Source organism: Plectropomus leopardus, chromosome 23 (genome assembly GCF_026936395.1).
Source record: "Plectropomus leopardus strain MGB_pleo_1.0 chromosome 23, ASM2693639v1, whole genome shotgun sequence".
Lineage (NCBI taxonomy): Eukaryota > Metazoa > Chordata > Actinopteri > Perciformes > Serranidae > Plectropomus > Plectropomus leopardus.
Genome location: NC_142198.1, coordinates 9,693,458 through 9,700,831, shown reverse-complemented (window position 1 = coordinate 9,700,831; position 7,374 = coordinate 9,693,458).

Sequence of the window (7,374 nt, the reverse complement as noted above, 5' to 3'; positions counted from 1 at the left end):
CAAAGTGCATTTCTATGGTGGCCCAAAAGGATAAACGTGCTACAATGAACCAAAACATTTTGAGGAGAAACATGCTTCAGCTTCAGACACAATGCAGGCAACACATACAGAAAACAAATATGGAAATGTGCTGCAAAGTGAAAAAAAAGTATTGTAAAAAGTATTTTGTCTGGTCTCTCTTTGGTCAAAAAAATTGGGCTGTTCCACTTATTGCCTTCCTAGAGGCCTGGGGAACTTCCATTGTGTTGACTGAATATGAACCTCTTTTTTATTGCATTTTCTTTTGGGAATTGTGTGTTTTTGATAATGTATTATTTGTCAGCTATTTGCTGTTAATGTATTTGTTTTCACTTTCTGCAGCATGTTTTTTCATTAGCAGCAACTTTCGTTGTTGTGTTTATTTTTGGATTTTCCAATGTAATTTTGAATTGGCATGATTTCTGACACTGCAGCACATTTCTCTTAAATGTTTTGGGCTGTTGTAGCTTGTTTGCCCCTCTTGGTTATCGTACATTTTTCCTCTTTTAGGCTACCTTGGACTTCCAGCCTCTGTGCCAAGCCAGCGTGTCCCACAACAGCCTTTCCTCTGAAAACAGAAGTTCATATCAACGCTCCAAACAAGCCAACCTCCAAAATGCATTGAAACGTCACTAAGGTAAACAACTTAATTACTGAATTCTAAATTAAAATACCATTCGCTACTCGTTGCTGAAAAGCACATTCACATTACTGGAGCATGATAAGTTGTTACTGCCCAATACTGAGAAATTTTGATGCAAAATATACCTTTGTTTGATCTTTGACATTTCTGTTACCCAACCAACCACCCCCTACACACAGATGCCATTCATTCTTATCTCAGAGCTCAGACCAAACATAAAAGCAAATCAGTGGTGGCACACTTTACCCAATATCCATGCTGGATGTGGCACAACATCTTAATTGATTTGTTCCGAAACCAGATGAAGTGACTCACTAGAAATCTGCGCTATATGCCCCTAGATAAGTGCAAAGAAACACGATTTCTGCTTTGAAGAGTATCCAGCAATTATGTGTGGTATTTGCGGACAAACGCCATTGTTCATGGAATTTAGGGTCGAGGCTGAGGCCCTTACAGATGATTTATGTATTCAGCTGGGGATGGGGGTGGATAAAATGGGCAAATTTCATCTGGCTGTAGAAAGCTGCAGCCCAGCGGGCCTAGAGAAGGCTTAAACATAAGCAGGACGGGTGCCAGGTCCTCTCCTCGGCCATTGTGCCTTAATTAACCTACATAGGAGCTGACTGCTTAAATGTGCAGTGATAGATAAGGCCCCTTGGATGATTGATTTATTTACTGCACATGCTAGTGATTTCCATAACATTACTACCCCAATTACTAGCCATATGAGGCACAAAAGTCATTAACAGCTGCCCTCAATGTATGTATGGGCATGAATGTACCAACATACAGTAAAACACTGATTGCAGTCGATATTAGCCACCGCAAACATGATGGCTTCATGAGGTGGAATAGGCAGACAAATCTCTCCGCATCAAGATCAGCCAAGGTCAGTGATGTTTCAGCAAAGGACGGTGAGGAATTACACTAAACGATTAGGAGATGGTGGTTTCGACGACTCTTGGAGACATTGTTTTACAAAAGCGCACTGGGCCCGGCTTTGTCAAGTGAAGTCTGGCATGGGCCCAGGAGCAGTCTGAGGCTGTGATTGCAGCAGAACGTCTCCATCAGAGAGCACTAGAAGGTAACGGTGGGATTAAAATGGGCACTGCTGGCACATACAGGCGGGCAGAGTGTTTCTTTTTTTTTTTTTTTTTTGCTAGGCCATTGTTCCATATGTGCTCCACCTGCGCCTCTCAGAGCCTCGCGCCAAACACACGGCCGGCAGGCTCTACCATCCTTGCTGATTGGAAGTTGCCATGGTTATGCTGGAAGCCGGCGCTGAAAATGGGGGGGCGCTGTAAATCTCAACATGGTATTTTTTTAATTTAGGAAATTGGCAAAGGAAGTGTAGTAAATGAATCGTCGTTAATAATAATTCACATATGGGACAAAACACAATTAGGCTGTTTTTGGCTACAGGCAAAGAGCAGGCAGCTCCCTCGAAAATGTGATCTCATCTCATCAAAGGCACTTCAGCTCTCCCAGTAGTCCTGAGCGAGGACATAGTACGTCTCGATCTGATAATGATGTTTATGGAAATAATATCAGTGATGATTATCATTGGACACACAGAGCAGCGAGATGGAGACATCAATCATGTAATGATGACCCATAAATTGATTCCTTATCAGCGCGTGCAAATGGATGCTAGAAGAGATTCAGTGCATTGGCTTATTAGACAACTCACAGAAAACTCATATTTATTTTTCCCCTCTGGGAAGCTCTCCCACTACCCAACACTGTTTTGTTTCATAAGTTATTTTTTCATAAAGTGTTTGGAGTGCAGAGGAGAGGCGAGCTGCAAAGCTCACCCGTAGCTTTTAATAACACGATGGCCACCATCCAGCTTCAGACGAGTGCTGGGATTGGCTGATCCCTTCACACCCTGGCACCTGGAGCAGCCAGAAGTGTGTGTGTGTATGTATATGTGTGTGGGTGAGGGAGAGAGGGAGAGGGCAAGAGAGGCTGTTATTGGTGGCTGCACTATTGGAGGCGTGACATGTCGAGAATCAAAGGCCCTCACCTGCAACCAAGTGAGAAGAAAAATCATTAAAATGGTTTCAGGCCAAAAGCCTTTGCATAAAATCCAGAAACTTTTAGTTTAACAAAAACATTTTCTCCTGGTGTTAAATTCAAAGTTCAAAGTACATTCAAGGAAATTCTTGGCTTGGGTTTTTGGTATTTGCAGCAGGTGTGTGAGGAAATATGTGAGGAGGAAAAAAACCTTGCCGTTTAAAATGTGCAGAATTCATATGAGACACACAAAGCTGCATTGATGCTCACCCCTCGCCATGGTGACCCACGTATTTGCCTGTGATTAGCAGCCCCTGCTGAAAACGGCTGTGCAAATATGATATGTACATTTGCATGTTTGTTGTCATTCATTTGACCATTAATCCATAATCCAAATTAAACTGGTGGTAAACAGCATTGTGTGGATGTGTGTTTGATTGTTCAGCTGTGGTTTGTAGGATCATCCAGTAGGTTGATTCGCACAAAAAGGTGCTCTGATGAAGCTGCATCGATAAGGGTGAATTCAAGAAATTTTGCTGTTTCTTGGCACATAGAAATGAACTATTCCGATCTCTAGATGAAGTTGGTGCTGTCTGTGGGGCTCTTGCACTGGCTTATCCAGTGCGGATGTGACCTTTCTGAGTCATTGAAAATGCAGAGTAGCAACACACAAACTAACCTGCAGAGGAATTAGCCGCTGCTCCTTTCGTCTCCTGCAAACCCAACAGCTTGAACACGCCTGGGCGCTGCCTCACAAAGGCGCGCTACAGAGGAGGCCTATTAATCTTCCCAAAGCCTCAAAAAGGAGAGGAGCCAGCATGGGCCCCTGAGTCTGGTGCCTGGGGTCCGCAGACAGGGGCCCTTGGCAGGCTCTGCGGGGTCACTCTTGGCCCCCGATCAAATAGGTGGGGGCGGGACAAGGGCACAGGACGGCATACCTGTGCCCTTTAGCAGATGCCAGGCTGAGGCGTGCTCCGGGGAGAGGTGAGAGGATCAGTCCTGGTGCTGCTGGCCTTCACCAACATCAATCAGGATGGAGCTGCTGTTTCTCCATCATTAAAGAGGAGATAGATGGAAGGTAATCTGAAAGCAGCGCAGCTTTTCTCTCTGGTGTTCAAGGCCTGATGTGGTACTCGAGTCAATAAGCACTCGAGTGAATACGCAACACCTGTGGCGCCACTTTTGCCTTGACGGCTGTCTTTGTTGTTCAAATTATCATGTACAGACATATTTTCTCTACCAGTTTGATCTCTTGATAAATGAAGTGACAGTACCTGACAGCACTACACATACACTGTTGGTGTTTGCTTATGTTACTAAATGAGTAAATACTGAATAAACACGACCCAATACAAGAATGCATTACATTTCAGACACAAAATGCGTTAAAATCACGTGCTGGGAACTTGACACTATGCCAGTGCAACGTCTGTGACAAATATTGCAGTTTTGTTGTGAAACAGTTGCAGTTTAGTTGGCGTTTAAGGAAAGAAAAACACTTGATTAAGTTTAGGAAAAGATAGAGTATGGACAGGAGAGACATTTACCTTTTGCGGCACAAAGGTTCGACAGAACTTATCCAAACAAACACATCAATAAGCCACACTGCCACAGCATGTTCCTTTATTATAATGAACACGAGCACTGTAGTTTATTTTTTGATCCAACACACAGCAGTCTGCTGCAGTAAACACTCACAAGAACACCACATGTGTATCAATCTGCAGCTGAAAATAGTCCCTCTCCTAACTGAGTCAAGTTTGCTAAAAACTACAATGCCCAGCTGTTTTAGGAGATTACTGAGCCTTTTTAAAAATAAAATACAGTATACATTTATGAGCCTTTAAAAAAACATAATACATATTTTGTAGGAATCAGTAGGTCAGAGTAAGGGACCAAAGAAATATTTAGAATTTCAGGTCTTTTCATGGGTTTTGTTGAAGTAAGAATAGTGTAGAAAAATACCAACCTTATTCTTAAGTTATATAAGATTTTACAGCCTTTTATGAAATCCTTAATTCATAATATTATCACTAACAGGAGCAGGTGGATTTTGACTATCACTAGACTGTATAAATACAATGAGTTTGTCCAACAGCAGTCAACAATAAATGACACTGTCTGTTTCCAACACCGACACACAACATAATGTCCTCAACATGTCCAATCTCTAGCAGAGGAACATTTTTATGCTCTGCGAAAAGTACAGCAACGCCATCTGGACGCTACTCATACGGAATGCACAGAACCTCAAAATTATTGGAGGCTCCAGGAAAGCAGAGGCTTAATTCTAATACTGCTTAATCATTTATTTCATTTATGCAATGATATTAATACGTATGCATTCTTCAAAATGTCTACTTAAAAAAATGCAATTCATCACATAATAGGCTTTTTGTTTAATAATGAGCAACATAATACTTATGTGATTATTTCCTTAGCACTGACAGGCTTTCTTATGAGCTGTCTTCGAGTAACACCAGTTTCCTACCAGTCCCAAGGGTGCGGTTTTGAATCCAACACTGACCTTTAACCTTTCTGTAGGAGGCGACGGGAAACCAGAGTTTCACCTCGCAGATCAAAAAAGACTCATAGTTAATATTATCTACATCCGTTAACCATTTCAAAGCAAAGTGTGTGAAACGGAGTCACTGTTTGAAAATATAGGCAAGGTGCTGCCCTCCTTGAGAGGGATCTCCAAACTCTCTGCATAAATCAGAATTAAAAGACAAGAGAAGACTGCAACATGGTGCTCTCAAGTCATTTATCAACAAAAAAAAACCTTTACATAAAGGATGTGAACAGTTTCGTTCATTCGGGGGCCAGATTTCGAGTTTTGCTTCTATATTTCTTGTCAATTAAGTTTTTCAGGTGTTGTATTTAAAGTTTGTTTCCTGACATTGTTATTCAAAATCCAAAACAATAACCATGTTTCCTCAACTGTTAATGCTCAAACAGGAAACATTCCATTTGACTCGATTACCTTCACACCGTTCAGAAAGCAAAAACCATAAAATTATCCTGTTATCTTGTTAAAGCTTCAGCATCCTTCTGCTGGCTCCATCGCCTCTTAAACAAACAGACCTTGCTTGGGCTTTTCAGTGTGTGTAAGGACTTGTCAGAATAGATGTACCCTGCTGTGGCTGCTGCTCTTTTCACCCCACAGCCTGCGAGGACCGAACAGAGCTCTACTGTGCCTCGGCGGACATTGAAATTCCCCCGACGTTTGTACAGTGAATTCCATTTCCTTGCCTTTTGATTCATACTTTTTTTTCTCCCTCCTCTTCTCCTTTTTTTGCTGTGAAGTACCTTTTTGTCCCCTGTTTGAACTTTGGTGAAGAATTACTCTGCAAATGGAGGTTGGGGTCAGACAAAATGGGTGAAGTGAATGACTTGAAAAGGGGGAAAACTATGAAGAATAATGGTATGCAATGACTAAGGAAAGGCATTAAATCAAGTCTCTACAAACGAGGGCTACTCTTGTCAAGGTTGCTACGGGGAGTGGGCTGTTTATGTAAGTGCAAATGGGAATTCACACTTCTTAAAGTGGTTTGAAAAATTATTTGAATGTGCAACAATGAATGATAAGTCTTGAAATTTGTTTTTAATTGACATTTAATGGAATCTCAGAAACCATAGTTTGCTAAAACACTATTTTTTCTTATTGCACTCTTGCATTAGCTTTAATCACTGCTTGCAAGACTGTTGGTCGACACATAATCATCTAATTAGTGGCTAAAAAGGAAGTGAAGGTCAATATGCAGCACTAGACCGGACACTACTTTCCTGCACCCTACAGTCCAGCCGCTCAATGTCTCTATAGCCAATCGAAGGTGTCCACATTGACCAGTGGGGTCAGCTCAGAACAGCTTGTTCTCGTCGCAGTGAGCCTCATCTATACTGTATGCGGGGTGTGGATTAGGGGATGAAAGAATGCCACTGACTGTGAAATTGCCTGATTTTTATCGGGGATGTTGGGGAGCAGCTGTGCACAATCCTCTGCCCTAATCCTGGGGTCGGAGAGAGGACCGAGCAAAGGAGGGGAGGTGTGTACGTGTGTTTGTGCCTCCCTGTGTGTGTTGCGCGCATGCCAAAGTGTATAATGGACTAGTTCTGAATGGTTGTGTTTATGCATGCTCCTTCAGTGGACTAGTTATCCCTGATAAGTTATCCCAGTGTTTGTACTCTCATGAGTGTTTATGCAGCAGTGTGGAACCGGCGGCGGTGCCGGGATGCAGGGAGGATTCAGCAGATGAGTGAGGCGACAGCTTGGCTTTTCATGTTTCAATTGGTAGAGGCCATCGCCAGTTAAGAACTGTGTCATAACAATATTATTGATGCGTTGACTGTATAATCCTGTCTCTCCACTGTCTGACCAAGCCTGCTGCTGGAATAGAGAGCAAGAGGAAATCCAACTGGGAAGTTTTGGGAAAGATTTGTTACCACATTTTCAATTCATGCTGCATGCCTATAATAGTGAATACATTAAACTATCTTCCATTCACTACTCAACCTTAAGGGGAACCTTAAAGCTGCACTTGTCCATCTTTTTCATTAACGGTGGGTCACATGACTATGTATAATGTGAAAGGGGTTGTTATAGTGACAATTATTACCCAACTCTGCAGTTACGCTCAGATCTATGGAACATTTTAGCGTCTTTCAGCCAAGTGTTTTGGTTTTAGCGGCCTTGAACT